The 12663-nt window shown below is 49.1% G+C and overlaps 1 protein-coding gene across 12 annotated transcripts in view; it reads left to right on the forward strand.

Annotated features, from left to right (window-relative positions):
* Positions 1–664: 664 nt before the first annotated feature.
* Positions 665–12663, forward strand: part of PARP6 (poly(ADP-ribose) polymerase family member 6) — a 45194-nt gene continuing 33195 nt past the window's right edge. For 11 of the 12 annotated variants that reach the window (XR_005451094.1, XM_038747050.1, XM_038747055.1 and 8 more), the window contains exons 1-2: positions 665–853; positions 5418–5657. The gene's annotated coding sequence lies outside the window, so the exon portion shown is untranslated. The remainder of the gene's footprint in view (positions 854–5417; positions 5658–12663) is intronic. The other variant, XM_038747051.1, reaches the window with a different exon arrangement.

A 12663-nucleotide genomic window follows, 5' to 3' on the forward strand; every position in this document is an offset into this window, starting at 1 on the left:
AGGGGGAACCAGGCAGGGCTGAGGGGGAGCCTGCCTAGGCTGAGGAGGGGGAACAAGGCATGGCTGAGGGGGAGCCGGGCTGAAGGGGAGCCTGCCTAGGCTGAGGAGGGGGAACAAGGCATGGCTGAAGGGGAGCCTGGCTGAAGGGGAGCCTGCTTAGGCTGAGGAGGGGGAACCAGGCAGGGCTGAGGGGGAGCCTGCCTAGGCTGAGGAGGGGGAACAAGGCATGGCTGAGGGGGAGCCGGGCTGAAGGGGAGCCTGCCTAGGCTGAGGAGGGGGAACAAGGCATGGCTGAAGGGGAGCCTGCCTAGGCTGAGGAGGGGGAACAAGGCATGGCTGAGGGGGAGCCGGGCTGAAGGGGAGCCTGCCTAGGCTGAGGAGGGGGAACAAGGCATGGCTGAGGGGGAGCCGGGCCAGGCTGAGGGGGAACCAGTGAGGGCTGAGGGGCTGCCAGCCCAGGCTGGCGGGGGGGAACAAGTAATGGCTGAGAGGGAGCCGGGCCAGGCTGATGGGGGAACCAGGCAGGGCTGAGCGGGAGCTAGGCCGTGCGGCGGGGGTCGGAGCTTGTTTGGGGCTCACGTGACGGGCGGCGGGCGCCGCACTGAGCATGGGCGAACCCGGCCGGGCCGCGGGGCTCCTGGCGGGGACGGTACAGCACAGCGCGGCGTGGAGCGGGGGCGGCCCTTTGTTGTCCGCCCCTCGGCTGGACAGGAGGAGGAGGGGGAGCAGGAGGAGCAGGAGGAGGAGGAGCAGCAGGAGGAGGCCAGGCCGGGCTCCTTGGCCCGCTCCGCCCAGGGGAGCCGCGGCCTACGGCCCGGAGCGGCCCCCGCACGACCCGGCCGGGCCCGGCGCGGTGAGTACCCGCCCGGGGAAACGGGCAGCGGGTGGGCACCCACCGAGCTCCGAGGAGGACGTGGGCGGCGGGTGGGGGGCAGTGTCCAGGGCACCGTGTGGCCGGGAGCCTGCCAGCAGGCCTGCCCACCGGGCCACCCGCCCCCTCCTCCCCGAGGGTTCAGGTTGCACGCACGGAGGGGCTGCTTTGGGCCCAAGACACACACACAAAAAGAAGGGACAGATAGAGCATCGATCCCTCTGTCAATCAATCAATCAATCAATCGTATTTATTGAGCGCTTACAGTGTGCAGAGCACTGTACCAAGCGCTTGGGAAGTACAAGTTGGCAACACATAGAGCCAGTCCCTACCCAACAGTGGGCTCACAGTCTAAAAGGGGGAGACAAGAGAACAAAAACATACTCACAAAATAGAATAGATATGTACAAGTAAAATAAATACTGTCCGGTCGGGATGGGGCAGGGGAGGGTCACCCCGGGTGCCACAGCCTTTTAGACTGTGAGCCCACTGTTGGGTTGGGACTGTCTCTATATGTTGCTAATTGGTACTTCCCAAGCGCTTGGTACAGTGCTCTGCACATAGTAAGCGCTCAGTAAATACGATTGATGATGATGATGCCACCCGGCGCAGAACACGAGGGTGAAGTTGGTGCCGGCTTCAGAGGGCATTTGCCCCTGGGAAGTCGGAATGCCCCTTTCAGCCAGGGCTGGCCTCCGTCAGCGGGAGCAGTGATCCTGCCCTTATATTCGGTAGGCCCGGGGCCCTCCGGTTTATGCATTTAGGAGCAGGAGCCCTGCATTCATTCGTTCAGTCAGTCGTATTTATTGAGCGCTTACCGTGTGCAGAGCACTGTACTAAGCGCTTATCTGTGAGCTGGGCACCTGGACAGCAAGGATCTCCTCGGGTGGAGATGGAGCCCATGCGTTATTCCTCTCCAGCCGCCCGGTACCTTCTTGGTCTGAAAAGAGGCGGCCAGGGGACCCAAGGAGAAGTCTGAAGAAGAAAAACATTCCGAGAGGCCCTCATCTCACTCATAACTAGTGGCAAATTGCGGTTCAGTAATGCTTGGAGGTGAAGGGACCTGCTACCCACCATTTTGTTCATAAAACAGCCTTCTAGAGAACTAGACTAATAATCGTTTATGGTATTCGTTAAGCGCTGACTATGTACCAGGCCCTGTGCTAAGCATGGGGTAGAGACTGTGAGTCCACTGTTGGGTAGGGACTGTCTCTATATGTTGCCAACTTGTACTTCCCAAGCACTTAGTACAGTGCTCTGCACACAGTAAGCGCTCAATAAATACGATTGATTCAAGCTAAGCAGATTGGATAAAGTCCATATCCAACATGGGTTCACAGTTTTAGTCCCTATTTTGCAGACAAGGTAACTGAGACGTAGAAAAGTTACATGACTTGTCCAGGGTCACACAGCAGACAAGTGGCGGACAGGGATTAGAACCCAGGTTCGTCTAACTCCCAGGCCTGTGGCACTGGGCCACACTGCTTCTCATTATTATCAGATTTCTTAAGCAGCTGTTATATGCCAGGGCCTGGGTGAGCCCGCGGTTGGGTAGGGACCGTCTCTATATGTTGTCAGCTTGTACTTCCCAAGTGCTTAATACAGTGTTCTGCACACAGTAAGCGTTCAATAACTATGATTGATTGAATGAATGAATGAATGAATCAGTGCAACATAATCAGACCGGACAGCATTCATTCAATTGTATTGAGTGCTTACTGTGTGCAGAGCATTGTACGAAGCACTTGGGAGAGTACAACAGTAAACAGACATATTCCATGCCTACAACAAGTGTACAGCTTAGAGTGGGGGAGACAGACATTAAAGTGGAGGGGCTTATTCAGGGAAGGCCTCCTGGAGGAGATGGGCCTTCAGTATGTCTTTGAAGGGGTAGGGGGAGCGTATGTCGGATTTGAGGTGGAAGAGTGTATCCAGGTCAGAGGCAGGAGGTGGGCCAGGGGTTGGCGGCCAGATAGGCGAGATCAAGGCACAGTGAGAAGGTTAGCATTAGATGTGGCTCACAATCTAAGGGGTAGGGAAAGGAGGTGTCTTGCCCCTTTTTAAATGGGGAAAACTGAGGCACAGAAAGATTGTCACTTGTCACAACAGTCCAGTAGCAGAACTGAGACTTGAACCCCTGTTCTTTCCCATTTGGGCACCACTGCCTTCCAAGGCCCTTTATATTCCATGATTCCAAGGTGAGTGTGGAGTGGTAACTTTTCAGAGGTGGGTTAGCTCTTTCAGGGCATGAGGACACTGATGCACGCTGGTAAGCTTAACGACGGCTATTTGTTTCTGGTTGCCAGTGGGGAGACCAAAGCTTGGAGACATTAGGAGATTTGCTTCAAGTTTGCAGTAGAAACTGGGGACAGAACTTAAACTTTTGGATTCTCAGTCCATGGCTGTGCAGATTAGACTAAGCTGCCTTTCACTATAAGCAGATCTGAAAATGGTATATAAATTTACATCCAACATCTTTCTCTCTCTCTCTCTCTCTCTCTCTCTCTCTCTCTCTCTCTCTCTCTGTCTCAGTATATAAATTCCTGGGTTATATTGATCTACGTACATTATTTTTCACCAACTTAGTCATCCTTTTCATCTTACATACTCTTGCTAAGCAGCTTGGACTAGTGGAAAGACCGTAAGACTGGAAGTCAGACAACCTGGGTTCTAGTCCCAGCTTTGCCACTTGCCTGCTGTGTGACCTTGGGTGAGTCATTTAATTTCATGGTGACTCAGTTTCCTCATTTGTAAAATAGGGATTCATTCATTCAGTCGTATTTATTGAGTGCTTACTGTGTGCAGAGCACTGTACTAAGTGCTTGGAAAGTACAATTCTGCAACATACAGTCCCTACCCAACAACGGGCTCACCTGTTCTCCCTCCTTCTTAGACTGTGATCCTGATGAGGGACCTGATTATCTTGTGTCTACCCCAGCACTTAAATATTTTGTTCGGCACATAGAAAGCACTTGACAGATACTGCTATTGTTATTATTAGCATTATTATTATCATCTGCCTGTTTTCCCCAGTAGATTGTAACTCCTTGAGGCAAAGATCTGCCTTTTGCTTCCATTCACTCCCAAGCACCTAGTGCAGCCCAGAAAGAATTAAAGGTAGGAATTCAATAAATACTAATGGTTGGAGAAAGAGATTAGAGAGTATATGTATGGTCGCTGCATCACTAGCAATATACACTGTATATACCGGCTATATATATGCATTTCTTTGAAGTCCTGCCCCATATGTTAGAAGTTGCTGTTTCTGGCAGAGAGCTTCTCTATCCACGTGTGTGGATGTGACTGAAAATGGCATTGTTTAGTTAGACATTCCATTTTACCTTGTATGCGTACGTCAAGCTAGTTCTTCACTGTGCTAATGTGTTTTCTAGCACATAAAGTGAGATGAAGGCCTAGTGCTATTTTCCAATTTAACTTTCAAATTCATCTTATATATATGATAGATGTATCTCCAGAGGCTACGTTCCTTTTTGGCTATAGAATGATTATCATATTTATTTTCCAAAGCCACTTTCGCATTCTCATTTTTGTCCTGCCGGTATCCCGGTGAGGTAGGAAGAGGTAGGTAGCTTTATTTCCATTTTACAGATGAGGAAGCTGAGACCCCGAGAGGTTAAGTGACTTGTCCAAGGTCACCCAGCTGGTCATTGGCAGAGCTAGGATATTACTGCATCAGCCTCCTCTCTGACCTCCCATCTCCTGTCTCTCCCCGCTTCAGTCTATAATTCACTCTGCTGCTCAGATTATCTTTGTACAGAAATGCTCTGGGCATGTCACTGCCTTCCTCAAAAATCTCCAGTGGTTGCCTGTCAACCTATGAATCAAGCAAAAACTCCTCACTCTCAGCTTCAAGGCTCTCCATCCCCTCGTCCCCTCCTACCTCACCTCCCTTCTCTCCTTCTGCAGCCCAGTCCGCACCCTCCACTCCTCTGCCGCTAACCTCCTCACTGTGCCACGTTCTTGCCTGTCCTGCCATCAACCCCCAACCTATGTCCTTCCCCTGGCGTGGAACGCCCTCCCTCCGCACATCCGCCAAACTAGCTCTCTTCCTCCCTTCAAAGCCCTACTGAGAGCTCACCTCCTCTAGGCGGCCTTCCCAGACTGAGCCCCCTTTTTCCTCTCCTCCTCCCCATCGCCGCCCCCCCGCCCTACCTCCATCCCCCCGAAAGCACTTGTATAGATGTACATATTTATTACTTTATTTTACTTGTGCATATTTACTACTCTGTTTTATTAATGATGCGTATATAGCTATAATTCTATTTATTCTGACTGTTTGACACCTGTCTACATGTATTGTTTTGTTGTCTCTCACCCCCTTCTAGACTGTGAGCCCGTTGTTGGGTAGGGACTGTCTCTATAGGTTGCCAACTTGTACTTCCCAAGTGCTTAGTACAGTGCTCTGCATACAGTAAGCGCTCAATAAATACGATTGAATGAATGAACACTGTGGTCCCCTGGTTCCCAAACACATGCTCTTTCCTTCGCACCCTTTCTACTGTATTTTTCCTCTCTTCTCCTTCAGCTATGATCAACTTTGCCCGGGACCAATTCACAGCTTTCTCCAGGAGCATCTCCCAGCCGGACACCTATCCCAGCATCTTTCTTGCGGAGGGATCCTGGGGACTTACCATCTAGCTCCTTTTTCCACATACAGCCGAACCTGGGCGAAGGAATCGATTATAGTGCTAATGGTTCATTCAGTGCTGCTCACACGCTCTCGCCCCTGCCAGTTTTGTTTCTTCTAAGGCAGTGACCGCAACAAGTGAGTAGGCGGGTATGGGCACAACCTGTTGAGAAGCGCACACGATCATTGTATTGAATTGAATGTGTGGAATGACTCATTTTACATTCAACATCCAGTGATGGCCAAAGTGACCTCAGCATAATGCTGAGACTTTTGTGCCCAAGGGCCATAAACGAGCGGGTGGTCAGTCGCCAGCTCAGCTGCCATGGTAGTGTCTATAATATTTGCCCCTTGTTTTAAGCCGTAATATTTTCAGGTTTCCTCCCCAAGGTTCCCTGGGTGGTTTTTGGGTCAGAAACCTTCACCTTTTATAGCAGAGTCCCAGCAGGGATTCCCCTTCCTCTGGCTGTTTCATTCTCTCTCACTGTGGTGAGATATGGGTTGGACATTTTGGGGGGCTGGAGGGGTCGTTAATCAGATCCGATTGGTCGGTGGGGGCCTTTTGGGTTCCTCAACTCCATCGTTCCGTTGTGGGCAGGGACTTTGTACAGTATAGTACAGTGCTCTGCACACAGTAAATGCTCAGTAAATATGACTGATTGATTGGTTCTTTGCTGGGGAAAGACCTTATGTCATTTCCATTCAGGGTTTCCATAAGGAGAGATTGCATCTACGTGGTCAATTTTTCCGTTACAACATTTCTTGGATCCATCCACCCCTTGTTCTCCATCCAGATAACCTCCCACTCTGACCTAGGTGCTTGAAATAGCCAAGTAAACCACTGAATCAGCATCCTCAGTGGTCTCTCTCTGCCTCCAGTCTCTCCTCTCTCCAGTTCACGGTGATTGCCGGAAACTGATTTTCTAGTCGGTAGGAGAGTGTCCCATGGATTTTCCACGAGTGCAGCTCCCAGCTGCTCACTCTGAATCCTAAGGCATCTGCTGTCAGAGGGACTCGAGAAACTGTGCAGCCCATTTCCATGTTAAGAGATAGGAAACTGAGGGCCAGCAGAGAAAGAGAGTCAGAGAACAGAGAGAGGGTCTGAGAGCAACTCAGTCTCACCGACTGAGAAGGGGTAGGGAGAAGAAGAAGAGGGAAGTTCTAGGAGTACTCGAGGGGAGAATTTCCTATTTAAATAAATAATTTGAAAAAAATGCAGCAGGCTGTTTGCATCCACTGTAGCTCTTCATTATCAATTAGTGGTATTGCATTTGATCTGTGACATCGGGACAATTGGCATTCACCCCACAGTACTTACGCATATCTTTAAGTTATATATTATAAATTACTGATTCACATTAATGTCCATCTCCCCCTCTAGACTGTAAACTCGTTACGGGCAGGGAACGTGTTTGCTAATCCTGTTGCGTTGTACTCTCCCAAGAGCATGTTAGAGTATTCTGCCCATAGTAAGCACTTGATAAATACCCTTGGTTGATTGGTATCTACTGAGCGTTTACTGTGTTCAGAGCAGTAAGAGCTTGGAAGGATACAATAGAGTTGCAAGTCACGATCCTTGCCCTTGAGGAGTTTACAGTCTAGTGAGGAGCTTACGGCCCCACAATTTATCATTGGGGGCTCCCCTCCCTGTGGATGGTTTGGACCTGACTGGGAGAAGAACCTCATTCTTTCATTCATTCATTCAATCGTATTTATTGAGCGCTTACTGTGTGCAGAGCGCTGTACTAAGCGCTTGGAAAGTACAATTCGGCAACAGAGACAATCCCAATGGAACAATGGGCTCACAGTCTAGAAGGGGGGAGACAGACAACAAAAAAACCCCAAGTAGATAGGCATCAATAGCAGCAATATAAATAAGTAGAATTATAGATATATACATATTATTAATAAAATAGAATAAGTGTGTACGTATATATGCTAGTGCCATTGGTTGGGGAGAGGTGTAGAGCAGAGGGAGGGAGATGGAGCAATGGGGAGGGGAGGAGGGGCAGTGGAAAAGGGGGGCTCAGTCTGGAAACCACCAGGCCGGATGGCCGGACATGCCGAGTTGAATCCTCCGGGCAGATTGAACCCCGAACGCTGAGTTGAGGGACTGGCAGAGAGAGAGGAGGGAACTTGGACCCAGAAGCCTTGAGTGTGGGGCAGTGACTGCTCTCAATCACTGCAGAGATGGGTAGGTGGAAATTAGCGAGGGGAGAGCCTGAGGTGAAGAACTACAGCATCCCTTGAAGGACTCCAGGCCAGCCCTGGGAGTTGGAAACCAATTGGAAACGCTTTCCAGTTATTCCAACCAGTCCATCGACAGTAGGACTGAGAATCATCAGCTTTGCAAGGAGTCGGCATGCAATTCTGTCAGGCCTGTGATAGAGAAGGCTGATTTCCTTTTCTTTCTTTTATTATTATTTTTTTTATCTGCAGCCTCCTAGAGGAAGGTGGACGAGGAGGTTGGATTTTGAATGCTTAAAACTTAAGTACCAAATGGGACCTCACTTAAATTGGCCACTCTGCACTATCTGTTCCCCCCAGGAAGGGGAGCGGTAGTGAATCCAATCTGCTCCGTGGTAGGAGAAGGGAGACTTGTTGGAAAGCAGCTTCTTGAGACGAGCCAAATTTGCTGTCCTTCTATTGGCTACGAAGAAGAAAACTATAACAACAGTTAACTTTTGCCAGCCGCTGATTCAGTACTTACTCCGAGCTGGGGCTTCATGAAACTTGCTCTAAAAGTGTGCAGCCTGGCAGTTGGGCCTGTTCTATTAACAAATGTCTATATGTTGATGACACCCTATGTGTATAGTGGGGTAAATTGTCTCATCTGCGAGAATCCGTCCATCTGTCTTTCCCTGCAAAAAACCCTCGGAGTCAGCCTGTGGTTATTGCAGCGTCGTCGGGTTTTACATCCTTCTGGGTGCCTGGATATTTTTTTTTGTTGCTGTTGCCATTGTTATAAAAACTAGATTTATTTCCAGAAAACCAAGATCCGGTCTATGTGATCCCATATTATGCTGCTGTGGGTGGAAGGAGAATGAAAGGGAGTGAGACTACCTGGACTTCCTGGTGAAAGAGTTCCTTTACTTGCCCGTAGCCCAGCTCTGAGTATTCATCGCAGCCCCTTTTCGTGCCCACGGGAGGAGGAAACCCACTTGAGATCTATTCAAGGCCAGCTGGTTGTGGGCAGGGAATGTGTCTGTTTATTGTTATGTTGTACTCTTCCGAGGGCTTAGTTCAGTGCTCTGCACACAGTAAGCGCTCAATAAATATGATAGACTGACTCACTGAGAGTTTTTTTTTAATGGTATTTATTAAGCACATCCCAGGCTCTATACTGAACACTGGGGTAGGTACAACATTATCAGGTTGGGAACAGTCTGTGTCCCACATGGGGCTCACAGTCTTAATTCCTATTTTACAGATGAGGTAACCAAACAGGGAAGTTGTGACTTTCCCAAGGTCACACAGCTGCCAAGTGGCAAATCCGGGATTGGAACCCAGGTCCTTGGAGTCCCAGGCCCCTGCTGTGTTCACTGGGCCGTTCTGTTCTCCACACTGTTGCCAGGGTTTCTGTGTTGCTCCCATAGGATTTTAGCCTTTGCTGTTGCTAAACTGCATGCAACACAGTTGTGTCAGTGGGCTGCATGCAACACAGTTGTGTCGCCAGGCTGCATGCAACGCAGTCATGTCGGTCGGCTGCCTGCAACACAGTTGCTTAAGTGGAACCTTTAGATGAGATTTGTGTTGTTCCATGAGGAAATTCAGAGTATGGATTTAACAGGAGAGTTCCCCAGGGCTTCCTTTCGGCATATAATAAGCTCTTCATTTATTTAGCATCATTCTCAAAGGTGCTCAAAGGACGTTGAACATTATCTCTGCCTGGGAGGGAGGAGCCATGAGTCCCCTGGGGTAGTTTTGCCCTTCCCCAGTCAGAGAGGTTTGCTGCACACTGTCTAGGGCACTAACATAGCCTAAGGAGGACATAGACACCCAAGACCTCCTGACTGGGGCCCTCTGAGAGCCCCACACGGGGGCTCTTTGCTGCCTCAGGGGTACAGGTCCCAGGGAGCCCCAATTCAGGCCCTAGTTTCACACTGCTGCTCGGTTCATTGCCCTAAAACATTATTCTGTGTGTGTCTCCCCACTTCTCCAAACCCTCCATTGGGTGCCTTCATTCCTCCCTGTATCAAGCAGAAACTCCTGCCCATTGGCTTTATGGCACTTAATCAGCTCATGCCCCCCGTACTTGGATGTGGTATTATTGTCTCCCGGGAAATAGGTCAATAGTCATATCCGGAATAGTCACCGTACCTCGTTCTCACCTGTCCCGCCATCGACCCCTGGCCCACGTCATCCCCCGGGCCTGGAATGCCCTCCCTCTGCCCATCCGCCAAGCTAGCTCTCTTCCTCCCTTCGAGGCCCTATTGAGAGCTCACCTCCTCCAGGAGGCCTTCCCAGACTGAGCCCCTTCCTTCCCCTCCCCCTCATCCCCCTCTCCATCCCCCCTTCTTACCTCCTTCCCTTCCCCACAGCACTTGTATATATGTATATATGTTGGTACATATTTATTACTCTATTTATTTATTTTACTTGTACATATCTATTCTATTTATTTTATTTTGTTAGAATGTTTGGTTTTGTTCTCTGTCTTCCCCTTTTAGACTGTGAGCCCACTGTTGGGTAGGGACTGTCTCTATATGTTGCCAATTTGCACTTCCCAAGCGCTTAGTACAGTGCTGTGCACATAGTAAGCGCTCAGTAAATACGAATGATGATGATGATGGTATTTATTGAGTACTTTCTGCGTGCAGAGCTCTGTACTAAGCGCTTGGAAGGGTACACCAGGAGCAAAAGACATCATCTCTAGGGGCTGACAATCTAATGGAGGAGGATGACAAGCAGATTTAAATTATTTACAAATAGTGGGAGCCAGAGGAAAAGCAAGTAGTAGCTTGAGTATGTCAGGATGGAATAGCTGAATAAATATTTTAATATACATCTAGGCAGAAGTGTTGAGGGTGAGCATAAATAAATAAGCGCCAGAGGTGACCACTAAGTTGATGCGACGTGACATATTGGGAATTTCAGCTGAGACTCTGGGAATGTGTCTGCTAATTCTGTTGTGCTGTCCCAAGTGCTTAATATAGTGCTGCATGTAGGAAGTGTTCAATAAATACCATTGATTGATTGAGTTGGGCCCTTGGGAGAGCTGTAGGCTGGTGTAACATTTTTATAGTGCCATTTCTCAATTCAGAGGCTCACAATCTAGTTGGTAGATTGTTTAGGTCCTTTGCATCACTACTTTTGGCTCCCTGTTCCTCTGGCCGGGCCACTGCTGATCATTCTCTCTGATCACTGGGTGGCTCAGGGAAGGGAGTGATACGCACAGAAGCCGAGAGGGGAAGGAGGTAGAAATCAATGGCTAAAATAAGGCGTGGGGATTTCAGTTATCTGACCCTTTGTCCATTGACAATTGCAAGTTATTAATATGACTACTACAAATAATAATACTAACTGTAGTATTTGTTATGCACTTACTATGTGCCAGGTGCTACACTAAGCACTGGGAAGGATACAAGCAAATCAGGTAGGACACAGACCTATCCACATAGGGCTCACAGTCTCAATCCCCATATTACAGATGAGGTAACTGAGGCACCGAGAAGTGATGTGACTTGCCCAAGGTCACACAGCAGATACAGCTTGATATTTGCTAATGCTTTCTTCATTTAATTGGATATTGGAACAGGAACCTCTCTGAGTAGCTGCTGATTAAATTTATAAAAAAGGTCCTAGAAAGCCGCAACCTTCTTGGGCAGGGGACGTGCCTACTAACTCTAGCTTCCCAAGCACATAGCGCAGTGCTCCATGCACAGCAGGAGAAGCCGTGGCCTAGTGGAAAGAGCATGGACCCGGGAGTCCGAAGACCTGGGTTCTAATCCTGGCTCTGCCACTTGTCTGCTGGGTGCCCTTGGGCAAGTCACTTCACTTCTCTGTGCCCCAGTTACCTCATCTGTAAAATGGGGATTAAAGCTGGGAGCCCCATGTAGGACTGTGTCCACACTGATTATCTTGTATCTACCGTAGCGCTCAGTACAGTGCCTGGCACATTGTAAGCACTTAACAAATACCATAAATAATAGATACCATTGACTGAAAGCTGACAGATATTTCCATCATGGCCTATGCTCTGGGATAGGCACACATTCTCCTCCCCCTTCTATTCATTCATTCATTCAATCGTATTTATTGAGCGCTTACTATGTACAGGGTACTGCACTAAGTGCTTGGGAAGTACAAGTTGGCAACATATAGAGACAGTCCCTACCTAACAACAGGCTCACAGTCTAGAAGGGGAGTCAAGAATAATGCCAAAGTTATGGGCTTGTGAGGCAGGAAGGAGGGTGGTGTCTATAGTGATGGGGAAAGTCAGCGGGAGGACAGGGTTTGGATAGGAAGGAGAGGAGTTCTGTTTTGGACATAAGTTTGAGATGTCAGCAGGACGGGGGGTTTGAGGAAGGAGTTAAATCTGAAATAGTTGGTACAAGGTGATAGGAGTCAATAATAATGAAGTATTGTTACTTAATTGTTCAACAATACTTCATTATTGTTGCCCCTCATTCCCCCTTTCCCCCAACTTCTGCCTGGAGTCCCATTTTCAGGTCCACCTGCTGGCAGTGGGACCAAGATCAGTAGCCCCTTTCTGATCCAGGGCCACCACAGCTGAACAACTTTCAGAGTCAGAACTGTGGCTCCGGGACTTTTCTTCATACTGGAACAGAGTTCCGGTCCGTACCATCTTATTTCCAACACTAGAGCCTGCCCCGTTTCTCTCAGAGTGCTGGCTTTGATCGACTGAACCTTCACGGGGCTCACAATTTAAGTGGGAGCAGCAGACACGGGAAAAGAATATAACTTCTAGACCATGAGCCCGTTGGTGGGTAGGGACTGTCTCTATATGTGGCCGATTTGTACTTCCAAGCGCTTAGTACAGTGCTTTGCGCACAGTAAGCACTCAATAAATACGATTGAATGAACAAACGCATCCACACGTCTCCCCCTGGCATCCATTCCCCAGGATTCTGATTGCTCCTTATGTCCCGTGACTGTCCCCTCCGCTAGACTTTAAGCTCAT

This window comes from Tachyglossus aculeatus, chromosome 5 (genome assembly GCF_015852505.1).
Source record: "Tachyglossus aculeatus isolate mTacAcu1 chromosome 5, mTacAcu1.pri, whole genome shotgun sequence".
NCBI lineage: Eukaryota > Metazoa > Chordata > Mammalia > Monotremata > Tachyglossidae > Tachyglossus > Tachyglossus aculeatus.